Below are 16630 nucleotides of genomic sequence, written 5' to 3' on the forward strand. Positions count from 1 at the left end.
AGAAGAGTGGACTTCACTTCTTTTTGATCTCAGGGAACTGAAATATCTCTCTTCCGAAAGGTCTATTCAACTGTTCCAGTATTCATATTATCAGAATTAGGTTAGATTTGGTTGCCAGCAGTTATGGTTCTATTCAAAGAGAAAAGGCTCAAATGTATATTAAAGTATCTAGTCATGACCTAAGATTCTATGCCAGTGTCTTTTACATGACAACCTGTAAGATATCTTGCTCTAAGATTTTAATTTTTCTCTTCCATAGGATGGAGAAGGTACAGGTGTTGTCAGCAGGGAGTGAAGAACATACAAGGCAGAAGAATCTGAATCTGAAAAAGCTGTGTTCAAATGGCAAACACAGGAGAGTTCAAAACCAGCATAGACAGCACATCGATCACCAGAACTGATGAAGACAATTAATCTGTAACTTGTATTTTAAACTTATAGGTAACAAGAGGATAAGAAATTACTGAAAACATAAAGGTGATTAACTGAGTCAAAACAGACATTATAACAAGGTAATCAGATGCTTAAACTTGCACCTCCTATGTTATAGCACTGATCACTGCGTAATGGAATGTGCACATTCCAAGGATTTTTTTTTTAAACTCATCACACAGACTTTATTATCAATACTGTATATTTGGAGCTAATTGAAAAAACTGTGTGTGATTTCTTGCTGGATAAAAATCATATGCCTTGAATAAGGATAAGCTGGATAACTCACAAGTCCCCTAGGGAAAATATGTTGTACAGACTACTCCTCATAAGTGGGGATTAATATCAAATCCCACAGGAAGTCATGCACTGCAGTGTTTGTTTTCATTTCGCTGTATATTTACTGGCAGTTTAGACTGTTCTTTCAGCTTGTGTTTAACAGACATTGCAGCATGACAGATTTTGCAGCACATGTAACATCATGTCTCACATTGTGACCACCTGATGATATTTCCTAGATATAGCTGTTGTCCAGTGGGTCTTACAAAATTGAATATGCTGTGAACTCAGATTGACTGTACAGAATGTGTTCCCTTTTAGATTTTATTATTATGACTTTTCTAAGCTTAATACCGTATTGACATGCTACCACCACTCACCATTAATCTTAGGGCTGGTGTTCTCACCCTCAAGCAGTTTCACTCATTTTTTACTCTTGTTAAACCTGGATTTTATTATTTCCCCTGTCTCCTTAGCTTACATCTTAGTTCATGTCATTTCTGGGCCAGGTCCGAAAGTCTTTTTGTACTTTTCCCTGCATTTTCAGAACCCAGTTCTTCTTCCCTGTCACATCACTCTCTCCTTTGAGATCATAAAACAGCTTCTCACTGACACAACTGTGAAGAGGAAAGAATGTAATGCAAAACAGTCTTCCATACATCCCAGCACTGATAATACAAAATCATTTTCCTCTTCATACCATTCAACCCGGAGGAATTGTGTGAGCAATCAAATCCAGTATTCCACATCAGCTAATTTTAGATACTTTTGTCATTGGCACAAAACCAAACAAATCCAACAGCAGGCAGTATCCACTAACAGTTTCCTTATACCTTCCTTCAAAACTTGATGGGTATGACCTGCAGCACCATGATACAAATCCAGTCACCCAGGCTTTGAGTGTGAAGGGAAAAGGGGTGCAGACTTGTTGACCAGTGGCTCTTACAAAATTAAATATGTTATGAACAATTATCTTGGTGAAATACTAATAGTCATCAATGTTATAACATTGTATACACCACCCATGTTTATGCACATATTTATAATCTGAATACTTTTAGGTTTACTCTTGTAATCTTTTCAGATTATCTATATATTAAGCAAATTTTCTTGATCTGCATTACTGAAAGACTATGTCTATCACCACATTGCATAGGGATCTCTTGCTGCACTTTTCCTATATGTTACAACTCTGTCTTTCCAGAAAAAAAATATCAAGGCATAGCATAAATTGAAATATTTTTGTTTGATAAATGGTGGTGTGTCAACACAGAAAAATGTCTTATAGACAGAAGTCTAGCTGTTTATGCAGTATTTCAAAAATAAGTAAATATTCCCTACCTAGAAAGCCAAATTTTAGGACATGGTAATGCATCTGTGTTAACTTAATCTGAGTAGGACAGACAAAGGAGACGAGGCAGTGAGACTCCACTTTATGCAAATATGTCTTCAAGAATTTGCACTGCAGTTGCCAGCACAAGCTAAACCTCACATTGCATTACAAATATGAAATATAGACTCATAGAAGGGTTTGTGTTGGGAGGGACCTTTGAGGTCATCTAATTCCAGCCCACTGCCATGGGCGGGTGCCACAGTTTATGCCACAGCTCGTCTCTGTTGAGATGGTCATGATACACACAGAGAGTATCATCATATAGGTCAGAAAGCTTCAACCCACACAGAGTGACACCATACCACTTCAGAAGGCTGCAAGCATCTGTTCTTGTTCTTTAGCCCAACCTTTTATACCCTTGATGGTTCATTCAGTGCACCTGTGTGCCCTCTGGTCCCTTTGGTGGTTGCTCAGTGCCCCTGGGCACTCCCTGGCTCATCGCTGTCAGTGCTGCTCACCTGCTTCTCACAGCTGTGCCCATGGGGATGAGGCTCGGCCACAGCCCCATTCCCAATTCCCACAAACTGTGTGCCTATAGATTGGGAAGGTGGGAACACCTTCCACTAGACCAGGCTGCTCAGAGCTCCATCCAACCTCACCTTGAACACAGCCAAGGGGTGAAGAACATGGTGGAAACCTTAACAAAATTCCTGTTCAGTAAGATCACATGCAAGATTTCCCTGCACTGTTCTTCATTCCATGATTGTTTGAAAACCTTTGTAACATTTTATTTAGTAATTTATCTTTTATTACAATTGTTTTTATTGCAAACAATAAGTAATTCTTATGATCATCATAGTCAGTCATCTGTAATCCTTCCTCAGATTAGTGTAGCAAATATCCATAAATTTACTTTGATTAACCAGATCTAAGGGGACAAAGGAGGGAGGCAAAGAAGAAGCAAAAGAAAGAGTACATACCTCCATGACAGTGGTTTGGACCTAAAACACTAAAAGTTGCCTCTGAGCAATCAACATTAGCACCACAGGAAAGGCACAGGTAGAGAAATCTCCTTGCAGGTTTGAAGTGGGAGCTGGCTTTTTAGCTGTTTTTGTTTTTTGGTTTTTTTTTTTCCACAATTGGATTTTCCAGTAGAAATTTTAACCCTTAAGCATTAGAAAAAAATTGGATACCGGGTTGAGAAAATATATTCATTCATTATTGTCAGAATGTCTTGTTTTGATCCTATAAAGACAGGTAACAATATTCAAGGCTTGAAATTGTTTATGAAGTAATCAGCATTTAATTTGTTCTGTTCAGAATTTAATTATATACCATGTGCCTTCCTGAGAGGACACTACCAGAAGTATAGCTGTCAAATGGAAATTAATTTGCTAGTAGATGACCACATAGTTCATGAATTATACATGAAACTTTGTCTCACAGTGACTGTTGCTAAAAGACTCTTTCATCACTCTTATGTTTAAACAAACCACAATGGTTTTTAAATAAGTCTGATCAGCAGTAAGGAGATTATGATAAAGTGCTAAGAATGACTTCCAAAATAGTGTTTCAGGCACATTTCATATTGATGTGTTTCACTGCAATTTGGGTCATGTTCCTCTGCTCTTAGCTGTTAGCAGAATGATGGGCAGACCATTGCATTTGCTTTCAAATACAACATTGATAGCTGGATTTACATTTCTTTTTAAGACTCAGCTTTAGCAAACACGCCTTAGATTTCAGACATAATTCTGTTATTCAAATGGAAGAAGAGTTTGATAGCTATGCTAATCACTTTTATCTGAGAAAACATAACTAATAGCTTGGTTTACATTTGCCTGCATTTATGAGCATAAAAAATTTTAGCACATAATTTTATTGCACCATAAAATATAATACTGCATTAGCCTGCTCTTAAAAAAAGTTACCTCAGAGTGATTTGTACTTAAACCTTCACCCTACATTTAAATAACAGTATCATTTTAAAATTTTTACCTTTTAATATCAATTTTAAAAACTCAAACCTGTATAACAATTTAACCTACAAGGCTATTATCTGTAGCCAAAATGCTCAGTGCATGTATTTAAGGTAGTCATAGCCACATTGATCATAGGACTGCTTTGAGCCAGTTATTCTCATGTATAAATTGGACTGAATTAAGATAATTTGCTCTTAACATTGCATCAAAAGGATCCCTTAAAATTCTCCATTGCTGTATACATTAACAAGGCATGAGGAAGAAAAGATGAATGATCCACATAATTTATTTTTTTTTTATTTAGTGCTTTCAGCATTGGAAACTGAATAGGAAATAATGCTTTATGCTTTAAAAGGGCCAGTTATTGCTTTTAGTGGGACATAAACATAAAGAAAATATGCTGAAAGAGCTCCATTTTGTAGTATTGTAGTTAATACTTCCTCTTGGAATAGTCATGCCTAATAATGATATGGGAACTATTTTCCAGAACACAACTATTCCAATTGACACAATGTAATGATATTATTAGCAATAATATGTTGTATATGTGTAGTCATTTCCTCTCAGAATTTGCAAATATATTTTGAATCACACCCTTAAAGGCAAAAGAAGCCATGTACAGAAATGCTGGACTCCCTGTGACACCAAGAAATTATCTATGGCAGAACCTGGGTTTTCATTCAGCTCTCATTTGCAGCCAAAGATCTGTTCTAAGAAAGGTCTTAAAGAGTCAACAATTAGTCCTGTAATTTCACGTAGCACAAAATGGATTTGATCCCTCACCAAAGCCCTTGTCTCCCCCAAAGGCTTTTCTTTTGCAGTACAGATTCTTATCAAATTAATATGTGTGTTCTACAGATATCTGGAAGGTTAATCTTAACTTTATGAGCAAGTCCATGTACTTTGTATCTTAGAGATAAACCCGAGCATATCAAGGGGATATTTTATCTCCTCTAGTATTGCTGAAAAAATTGTTTTAAAAATATTTTCTTGCTGACTGTGAATTAAATTATAGTACTAAATACTTTTAGTACTTGCTTTAATAAGGTTTTTTTATTTTTTCTTTATTTGTTTGATTTTAAAGGATCTTGGTGCTCATGGTGTGTTTCATATGACATATTGCATTAACTAAAATACTAATATGGCTCAGTCATTGAGTTGGTCCATGACATTTCCAAACTCTTGCCAGATTGATGCATTGGGAAATATGCATCAGCACTGACCAGAAACTTTTTACATTGTACTATCGCACTGTGAATTCACAGTTAGGACAAGAGGGAAGGTTTGGACACATTATTTTAGTTTAAGAATAAGGTCTTCTCCCAAACTGAATAAGAAAAGCTAAAACAGTAAAAATTTCTAAAAATATAAACTGGAGATTGAAAACAACACATGTACATTAATTTTCAGTTAATTTCACTAGACAACATGACCAAATCTCAATTTTAGGTAGATCTTCACTGCTTCTGAAGAGAAATTCTGTGGCCTAGCTGTAGATGTATGAAAGGAAAATGCATAAACCCTGCTAATGGTCAATTCAGCCCACACTGCTATGGAATATTTCACCCATTAGTGAAATATGCTCCTGCCTCTGTCAGCTGTAGAGTTCAGTTAAACTAGTTATCTTACTCGATTCATAATAAATAAAATGAACTTCACCAATCTTTTCCTTTAAAAAGGCAGTTTCTTGATCACATCATTATTCAAGGATCCTTTTTCCTATTTTTTTAGAACATATAGTTCATAGCTCCATATTTCTGAAAAAATAAAACCTTGAAAACATCAACTAACCAGCACAGAAAGAAGAAAGAATGTAAGAAGGAATGCAAATAATTAATGTAAATAAAAATGCTTAATTCTAAGTTCATGCTCTGAATTCTGTTTTTTGAATCAAAATACTAAATCTGATTTCAAATCTGTTGCTGCTAATAATGTCAAAGCTGTGCAAAGGAAGTGAAGAATAGCCTTGAATATGACAGCAAAGGATTAAAGGTGTTGAAAAGTAAGGCAGGAAATTGATATTTTCAGAAGTGCAGAGGTGAAAGAACTAAAAGGCTCATGATAGGAAACAGTAATTTTAAAATTAATATGGATGTATGTGGTATAAAGACTTTCTTCTGGTGCTTTCTTTTTCCCTGTTACCTATAGGAAGAAAGGAAAAATAATAGACATATCTATTGAAAAAATAGACATGATCCTTCTCTTCAGTACAAAATTTACAGTGGAGAATTCTTCTCTCATATTTCAGAACCATTGGCTTTTTCAAAATACTCATAATTATATGTCTAAATTGGTCAGTGTTAATTAAAACATTTTAAATTTTTATTACTAATGCTGGAATCCATATTTAAAAAGCAAGCGAGAACCAACTTCATTGAGCTATTTCCACAAATCTGAAAATCAAGTTCTTTTATTTATTTATCACATAAATTGCTTTAAATTGTGAATACTGGTGGCACTTTTTAGCACTGAAACTATGGGAACTTGGGGTAGGGAAGAAATCTCTAAATTTTACATGAGGAAAGTCATCAGCTTGGAAACAGAGTTAACAGTTACCGCTTTTAATAGTCTCACTCTGCAGTTCCTGGAAAAATTTCTTGCAAACCAAATACTTTAAATTTCTAGATGTGGGTCTCAACACTGTCCTCAGTGGACATTATTGTGCTCAAACAGGTTTAATATATGAACTTCTAATGGGCCAAAACTTTACCAAAATGAGAGTCACAAGCATAAAAAATTAACATAGTAGTGACGGATATTGGGAGATGTCAAATATCAATGCCCAAAATAACTACAGCTTCAATTCATATTCACCTGAGAAAATAAAACTATTCTAATCTATGAACATGAAAGATGTGGCATGAAGGTATAAAAGATTTGCATTAAGATTATAGAGGGGCTCTGTACCAGATTTGTAAGAAAAGCTTGAACTAAAGCAAAGAATGTCAGAAATACATTTCTCTGGGGGAAGTGCATTTGTCCATTCAATTATTTTTCCCCAAGTTATGTCTCAGATGCATTTTATGTGTAGCATTTTTGTCCCTTAAAATAATCAGACTCCCTAAGTTATAATAACAGCAAGTTTTCTGTCCCTCTGACTTTCTTCTGGTTTTATTTTTGTAACTGGTGAAAATTTTCAGAAACTCTGAAGACCAAAATGTTAGACCTTCAGCATAACAGGCTGATATAACATCGACAGGATAATCTCTCACTAAGTAGCTCTCCACTTAACAATTCGTACTTCATCCACTGCTGTAAGAGCTAAGCTCATGTCCAGAAGATGAAACCTCCTTTCGAAAAAACTGAATAGCAGTTGGAGTATAATAAAGAAAGCAAGGAAATTAGAGAAAGGGGAAATTTGGAAAGCCATTTTGTCCATGATGGGCCATCTAATTATTTCCTAAATGGGAAAACGCTTTAGCCTTACCTGGTTGGCAACTGTGCACGTTCAGCATGAAAAATGCTTCCTGACATCTGTTCTGAATTTTCATCTTCTTTCCATGTATGCTCCTTTGTCCTGTCATCTATGTCAACTTGCAAACAACAACATGAAATGACAGGTTCTAATCACTTCAATATTGAAAATTGTCCTTCTTCATTCTTTTTTTTTTTTTGAGAAAATGTTTCTATAGCATACTGTTTCCTCTCTCTCAGTTAAGTGTCTTCTAATTGCTATCATGTCACAAAGTTCAATAACAGAGAACCAAACAGAGGTTTCTAACAGAAAATATGGGCTGCAAGACACAAAGAGTGAAATTCAGGTTTTCAAAGTGGAAATTGGGCTCATTGGGAAAACTGCTTAACTTCCATTTTCCACCAGACAAAACACTTTCTAGTGTGAATGCTTACTTGTGGATCTATCTTGCATTTCTGAAGTACTCATTACTACTATTACTGGTATTATCTCTCCTCTAGCACGGACACAAATAAGCCATATAGCCCAAAAAGAGGCTGAAGTTGCAGGAGGTTCTCAGGATAAGCCTTATGAGCTGAAATCTTTCTGCTTTAAGATCACATTAACAGGAGCCAATGACAGCAGGTGAAAGCAATGCCTTCAAAATCCTCAGAGCTTCACTGTAGGATGTTCATGCCTAGTGTAGTTTTTATCCCTGCCAGGACCTTGAAACTGGAAGAAGGCAACAAGCAAAAAGACTGTTCCTGGGGTTTTAAAATAAGTAGGATTCCAAATGTTGGTCATTTTTGTGCCAAGGAGATAAGGTCTGCAGTGTTGCCAATCAATCTGCTTTAAATGCAGGTATCTCAAAGCAAAATTTCACCAAGGAGCTGTGGATAAACCTGCTGAAGTTTGCATAGGTCAGGATTTGGTTCCAACCTTTTATTTTTCCCCCTCACAATAAAAGCTAAATAATCTTAAAATGAGACCAGGTGACAAATACCAATTTCAGATCACCTACTTGGCTGCAAAATAATCATAATAAAAAAATGTACTATTCTTTGATATAAACCTGTGCAATATAGGCTACTTTACTAATCTCACTAGTTGAATCCATATAAGCATCTCTAGACCTGATATAATGAAAAGTTTCACACACAGTATATAAATTATCTTCTGCCCAGTAGCTGACAGCATCATTATTCTGCTTCCCACAAATGGAATACAGGTATCTGAAATGTTTCTTTTTTTTTTTTTTTTTTTTTTTAATCTGCAGGAAAACCAATGTAAGGATTGCAGCTGGAATTTGCATCTAGCGTAACAATAGCTGTCATTGTGGTGCTCTGCTGCACTGAGAAGTGTATCTGAGTGAGGCTCTGAGCTCTCCTTTCATCCTCTTGCATCCTCTCCAGCTGTAAGTCTTAGGCCTCCATCCTGAGAAAAGATTTGTGCTGAGTGATCTGTTCATGTAAAGTCCCACAGAGGTCCACAGAGCTTTGTGTGCAGAGATCTCCCAGTTTAGCTCTGAACAAGCCCACTGTGAAGGTTTTTCTCCTCTACCATAGCTGGTCCACGTTTTCCAATGACTTTAGCAGTCAAACTTGCAAGTTCTAATTTTCCACAACTTCAGGTCTGGCAGAAATGCCAGGTACAAATCAGCACCCCAAGAAATGCCCTCTGTCTGTTATTGCAGAGTTGGCAGGATGCATTACAGAGCTGCTACTGCTGCAGCAATAGCCCAGTACAAGTTTAACATTACATATTGGGCCCAGCTGGAGACCCCATCTGAGGGGCTTTCTGCTGCAGTTAGTTGTATATTTTTCTAAATACATGAAGACATTCAAATTTAGTTACTTGAAGGCTTTTGGTTTGTTGCTTTTTAATACCTAGTACAGATATCCTTTGGCAAGAGTTTGAGCAGCTGAAACTGGTGATGCAGGAAGACAAATGATCAGAATGGAAATAGAAAAATCAACTCCTAAACTGATTTCCAAGAGCAGCTCAAGTGTGTTAAAATGTGTAAATTTCACAACTAGGTAGGCCTTACCTAAATTCCCTGAACAACTTAGGTTGTACTAAAATCAACTGCAGTTTCTGATTATCAAAAGACAGAATGATTGTTTAACTTCATATTATTTGAACACATTGCTAGACAGCATGGACAAAGCATATTTGACCCAGCTCTAAATGGAAATTAACATCCCCATGTTTTAGTTTGACCCAAAGCCTACTGAATTCAGAAGGTGATTTTTCACAAACCTGGGTTTTGAATCAGGCCCTTTATCATAGTTTTTGAATGATCTTTTTGTGGCTCACTCAAGAAGGAGACATTTTTCAGCAGAGGGCAGGACAAGGGAAACAGTTTCATTTACTGCAAAGTCAAGCTAAGCATTTGATGGAGGAATCGCTTTTGTTATGAATTTACACGTTTACAAGGTATGTCCCCCAGAGAACAAAAACAAAAGGTGTCTAAGTTGCTGCTGAGTTAGGGCCTCACTCATAAAAGTAATACTGTAAAAATTTTGGTCTGTGGGTTACAATGAGAAGTTAATACAAATGGTCACTGACTTCATTATAGAACTCTTTGGCAACAACTTTTCCAGACTCATGTTAAGCCTTGAGAGAGAAACGTTTCAGCACAGAACCACTTAATCATTTATATGAATGAAAATGAGTGCAAACAGAATGCTGAGATGGCTTTAAGATCACCTCTTTTTTCTTTTATGGAATACCGACTATAATTACATTTTACTTGTCAGTCCATAAATTTCGCTTATTACAAAATGGGCATTATTGATTGCTTTTTAAAAGTACTAAAACTAAGCTAAGAGCAGTAGATCTCTCAGCAAATTCAAAACATACTATCTTCCAAACTAATCACTGGCAAAGCAACTGTGGAAAAACTATCTAAGTTTATTGTAAGCCTAATGCAAAAAATTACCATGAGTTTTAGGTTAGTAACTTGGCTTTGAGTTCAGCATGTTTTAAGCCACAATGAAAAAAAAAAAAAAAAAAAAAAAAAAGATAAACTTATTTGGCAAAGCCAGACACTTTTAAAGCCAACATCCTGTAATTGTTTCCTCATTCAGCCTGGCAGCTTAAATAAGAAGAAAAGAGAAAGAAGAAAGACAAGGGGGGAAAAAAGAAAGGAGAGGGAAAAGGAGAAGAGAAAGGAGAGGGGAAAATGGAAAAAAAATCTTGAGAAAGAAAAAAAAATGGAAGGGAACAGAGAAATCAAGGTGATTACCTCATTTGTAGCAAATCAATATATAAACTGCATATTTGCTCCTTTTTTTCCCCTTTGAGGTAGCGTGGAACAAAATGAAATGATGGAAGCTCGCTATTCTTGTGGTATAAAGCCTTAATTCAAAATGTTCTTGGTTTGAATTAGTGCAAGGTCAACACAGTTGACCCTAGCAATGCAGATGATAACAGTCAGCCTAAGAGGACTCAACTTCTTTTGGATCAGTTGATTAAATATCTCCAAGTGAGTTTAATACACACTGGGAATTTCCTTATTTAGAACCAGGAAGAAATAAAAGTGATCAGAAGGAATTTAAAGCTGCCATTCTCATTTAAATAAGGTTAGGGTCTGACAGCTACAAATAGTTATAAGAAAAGGGAGGGAAAATCTGACAAAGAATAAATTAACATTTCTTATTGGATTAAAGCTAAACATTCTCTGAGAACACTCAAACTTTTACCTCTTTTACTGCTGTTTTGTTGCCAGTCCTGAACTAATATTGAAAAAAAAGCCTAAGAGGTAGCTACTGATCTGGCTGGGAAACAATGCCCTATTCAAAGCTAGTATCTGTTCTAAGTATCAAGCAACAAAATTAACTTTCCTCTGCAGAGAGGGATAAAAGAGAACATTTATGTCAGTGTCAAGCCAGGAAAGCAATTTTGTATTAACCTATGAAGTTAAGAAAATAGAATACACAAAAGTATTTTTTAAAGTGTACATAATTTAAAAACCTTCTAAATATCTTAACAGTGCACTTGGCTACAATTGCATTTTGCAGGCAGCAATAGATTTTTTTGCATTTTTAAATCCAGGGATGGGGCTGTACTCCATCAAGAAATTATCACATCAAACTGAATGCCACTATGCAAGTAGCAAATGAGATTTGTCAGTATTCAGAAAATGGCCAGATAATCAGGTTGTGACTCCCCAGGTCCAGTGAGGGCAGCTGCGGGCAGAGCAGTTGCATTTATGAAGCCATTGACACACAGTGCCAGTGTCAGTTGAGTGACAGCTGGAAAAGCCTTTGTTAACCAAGTTTTAGAGACACCAGAGCAAATTTTATGCAATTATCCATGAAACTATCCATCTTTACTACAAGAGCAAAACATATGCAAAGTGCCTTTGCAGCACCAGTCAGAGGAAGAAAAGAAAACAAATTAAAACAGGAAGTCCTGGGCTCACACTATTAGCCTTTTCACCATTCTGGTGATATAAAAACCTACTAAGGTACTCTATGAGGCAAAAGATAGCTCTGTGAAAAATGTAAATGATCTGCTGATATACCAGACTCAGATAAACTTCCCATATTTTCCATGCTAGCAATCTAAGAACAGAAAATGACTAACACATAGCCTAGAGAGAAGGTGAATTTTCTCATGATAAACCAGGAATAATACATCTGGACCAAGAAAAAAGACTGCCCCACAAAGGAACAGCAGGAATATGTTGGGACACAGGTCCCAGAGCTTCATGTCTTTGTGGGTTGCGTGCCTGAATTTCTTTTCCCTGGCAGCTAAGGCACAGTGGACAGGAATTCTTGTGCCCAAAAATGCCCCTCACTCAGCACTCAGGGGAACAGGGCTGCTAGAAGAGAGCAAATCAGCCCTGCCAGACACTGTTTTGTCCCCTGTGAATACCCTTCAGCCACAGAGCGGCAGCCATACAAAAATGGAACTTGTTTTTAATGCACTCTGGGGTACCAAACCAGAGCAAAGACGACTCAATTGTATCAACATACATTGGCCTCATTAAGAAAGATGGAAGACCTAATTGATTCTGTCCAATTTTATTAATATTGTTATCTTCCCTTAAATATTTGTGGATACAAGCATAGAAGTCTTTGAGATCTGTAGAGGTTTCAAAGATTTTCACCACCATCTTAAATACAGTTTCTCATTTTCCAGCCATCTGTTGCCATTCACAGGTACACTAAAAGCCCTTGAAACAAGACCTGCAGCTTTAATCCTTTCAGTGTTCTCCTCTGAAGAATATCTAGTATTCCCAGTCTAGACACATTCAGCCCTTCCAATTTTAGTTCAACCTTTGTTAAATTAATTTCCATTTCCATATTATTATTCCCTAGTTATTTTGCTTTTTTTTCTCTGTATTAAGCAGCTTCCTTCTTGTTGCTATTACTGCCAATTTTATTTACAACTTCATTGTTTCTGGTTTGGCTAAAATAGAGTGTATTCATACAGTGAAACAGCTACGAGAAGTCAACACATTAATCCTATGATTTGCATAATATCTTATGCCAATACCAAATTATATAATAAACAAAGAGCCTCTGTTCTTTACCTGTGTTGAAAACTGAAAACCTTTTGTATGTCATCCACAGCCTCTCTTCACAAAAATTTTCCAGCACACATTTACAAGGTGTGATGTGCTAGCTTGTGTTCCAAGAGAGAGGATTAGTAGAACCAGCTATGATATATTTCATTCCAGAGCTGATAACCTCAGAGGACTCATCTGTAAAAAAGTTTATCTTGTAAGTAAATCCCACAAAGAGTACCAAGGAAAGAAATACCAGGTCACACTAAATTGTTTGGTAACTGACTAAAATAAAATACAAATACTTGATTGTAAAACCCCCTGAAATCTAGGAAAATAACTCCTTTCACAAAAGAAAATATTTTGAGGGTCTTGAAAAAAAGCCTGTTCTTAACTGAGAATAGAGTTGTGTACCTGACAATATAAGCATTGGCCTCTGGACAAGCAAAACAGAAAATGCAGAAATTGTTAAATCTGTGGATTTATATCATCAAGATTTGAAGTCAGAAGTCAAAGATGGACACACTGTTCTTCAAAAAGGTGGAGTGTGGACAAGGAAAAAACAGTAGCAAACACCGTGCCAAAAAGGAGTGTGATCAAGCTAAGAAGGTTTGTAGGATTTTCCATGGAACAAGATTGAAGGCCAAGACTTAAAGTATTTTGTAAAACAATCTATGTTAACCTTCAAGCTGAACTAAAAATCCAGTAAATAAACTGATGAGGAAGGGATTTGGCTTGGCAGTAACTCTACTGCCCTACCAGTGATACAGAAATAACACTATCTCACAGAGAAAAAGAAAAATCTTCCTCGAGTGGATATTTTGATAGTTTGCTGCCTAACTTTAGAGTTGCCAGGTTAAATTGCTGGGAGATTGTGTCCTGTTCTAAAGGAATCAGTGTTCTACCATGACCAAATGTCTAAACTCTCTGGTAAGATACTGGTTTTGCTCTTTCAAGTGGTGTTGAACTGAATTCCCATGAACTGGACTGTAATAAATAACACGATCTGATCTGATTCATAACTCCAGAATAGGCTCTGCTTGGAAGAGAATACAGGAATAACAGGACTCAGTTCTCAGGCTGGTGAAAGGCTGTTCTGGTTGACAGCTTATGTTAACAGCTTCTGTGCTGGGAGTCTGGCAAAAGGCTTCAGGGAAACTGTCTGTTTGCTTTCATTCATATTTTATATATGTTACATATACACACAGAGAGCACTGCATGTATTAGCCTGTAATTTTCTGTCACAGTCATGGTCATCACACTATGTATGTGAGTAGCCATGGCTAAGAAGGGCTATTTCAGATCTGATTTAATAGTCTTCATTCTCATGTCCTGGCAAGGACATCTGAGGAGCATTACCTTGCAATGTTAAGCAGTGCTCACTCTCATACTGCAGATACCACTTCCAGTGCAAATACATGTGCTTACAAGTTTAATGTTAGCTGTCAGTAGGTACTCAAGCATGAAAAGTTAACATTTGCTTTCTATCAGGATTCACGTGACCAGGGCTCCGTGGCTTGAGCGTTGGAGAAAAGCAAGCACATAAGGTCCTTGACACCAGAGTAATAAAAGATTTTAAATTTAAAATAAAGCTTTACAGATGTTTTGGCATCTCCCCAATACAATTTAAAGAAAATAACAACAAAACTAAGCAAATAGGTAGGTAGTTAACCAATTAGGAATGATTTTCAGTTGCACATCAGTTCAAGGCATACTCATCTGGTAGCTGACTGAAAGCCAGGGATAGCTGATGTTGCACACTGGAATACTGTGGATGTGGTTCAGTAGCAGACCCACTAGAAAATGCAGAAGGATCCTAGGCTGGTTCTATACTTCTTTACAACAGCAGAATTTTAGGAATATGTAAAAAAACAGGTGATCCCACAAGGATTCAAAAGTTCACAAATATACCCAATGTCAGATCCAATCTAATATTTAGCCACGAAACCCAAAAATCCCCATGTTAAACCAGCTCTCTTTAACATCAGATCAGAAATTTTTCATACTGAAAACTACCAAAAGAACTGTTCCCTTCACAGACTGAATACAGATGTTTTCAAAGTTCTAACACGTTGAAAATACAATTAAAGATTCAATGCCAGTCAAGGTTAGACTGGCAGCTGAATGTAAAATGCAGGACTGTGAGCTGGCTACAAGTCCTCAAGTAAAAGTCTGAGAAGTTACAGTGAACAGTTATTTAAACATTAGCTCAGTAGTAGTGAAAAAAGAAGGGAATGAAAGGTTAGGGATGTTGGAGCTGAAGAGGCAATGGTCCATAGCTCAAAGACAAATGGCAGCTGGGTGCAAGGGACACTCTTCAGGGGCTACTGCCTGGGCTGTGGTGTTTAGCATCCCCATCAGTCACTGACACACAGGACACACCACACTGTGGGGAGCAGCTGGGAGGCAGGGAACATTGTCCCTGCCACTCATGGATGCCTCAAGGGTTGGGCAAACTTGAGCCCCATGAAGCTGAAAGACCCCATGGGAAAGGTCTGACACGGAAATCAACTCTGCAGAAATGGACTTGGGCTCAATCTACATGATCTCAACCCCCTGTTGGTCTGCACCAGCAAGGATGTGGCCAGCAGGGAAAGGGAAGGCATTGAGCACTTGAGAGGTGACACTGGAGCATTGTGTCCTGCTGTTAAGTGCTGCAATAGTCACCCAGAGTGCCTGTGGAATCTTTATCCCAGGAAATTTTGACAAATCAGATGGATAAATTCCTGAATAGTCTGGTCTAACCTTGAAGTCAGTCCAGCCTTGAGCAGGAGGTTGGTTTGCATGGCTCCAGGTGTCCCTTCCAATTGAAGTTTTTCTGCAATTACATTAAAAGACAATGTTACAAATATTATTACTCCACCGTTATCAATTCATTGACTTATTCCTCATTACAGTTAGCCATTTGCCTCCCAGTCTCAAAAGGGAATATTTATTTTTGAAATTATTTTTAATATTTTAATATTTTTAAATTATTTTCTTCCATGTATAAAGTGACAATATTAGATATTAGAACCCTTGAGCTTGAAAGGCACAGTGCTTACAAGATAGTATGAGGTTCATCACCATGAGCGGCATTAAAAAAGCATATAGGAAAAATTTGTTCACTGTTTCCTAGTACAAGTATGGGAAACTCAAAAAAAAAAAGCTAGAAAAACTAGGTTAGCACAGTTGACTGAAGGTTAAATAGATAGACCCTTAGCATTAACCAGTGCTGTCATTCTTATGATAATGTCCTGCAAGGTCCCTGACCCTGTCGTGGACATCCAAACACAGCTCTGCAACTTCTGAGTTTTAGCCATCACTAAAAAGAATTAACTTTGTGGGAGATTCCAGTAGTGCACACATATGCACCGCAGCTGGATATCTCACAAAAATCTGAGATACAAGCAGCATTTTCATTCCATGTTCTGTGATATCAGACTGTATACTTTATTTACATAAATGTTTTTATACAGCAGAAATACGTAGGAAATGTCAAACACCAGAAGGTGCAGCCACATGAATAAGCTTGATAGAGATATGCTGATTTATATGTAACAGAGATATCTATCTGAGCCACAATTTAGATCAATAAACCCACCACTGACTTATAGACTGCCACAGCAGGAAAAATCATGATAGAGGGTGTACCCTACAAACCTTTCAGATAAACAGATGATTAAACACATGAAATAAATCAAAATGATCACACT

General features: G+C 36.9%; 1 long non-coding RNA gene across 1 annotated transcript in view; it reads left to right on the forward strand.

Annotated features, from left to right (window-relative positions):
- Window positions 1–393: 393 nt before the first annotated feature.
- LOC121470067 (uncharacterized) overlaps window positions 394–16630 on the forward strand; it is a 31050-nt gene continuing 14813 nt past the window's right edge. Inside the window, exon 1 of the long non-coding RNA XR_005980622.2 lies at window positions 394–512. This is a non-coding gene — a long non-coding RNA (uncharacterized lncRNA). The remainder of the gene's footprint in view (window positions 513–16630) is intronic.

This window comes from Taeniopygia guttata, chromosome 5, assembly GCF_048771995.1.
Source record: "Taeniopygia guttata chromosome 5, bTaeGut7.mat, whole genome shotgun sequence".
Lineage (NCBI taxonomy): Eukaryota > Metazoa > Chordata > Aves > Passeriformes > Estrildidae > Taeniopygia > Taeniopygia guttata.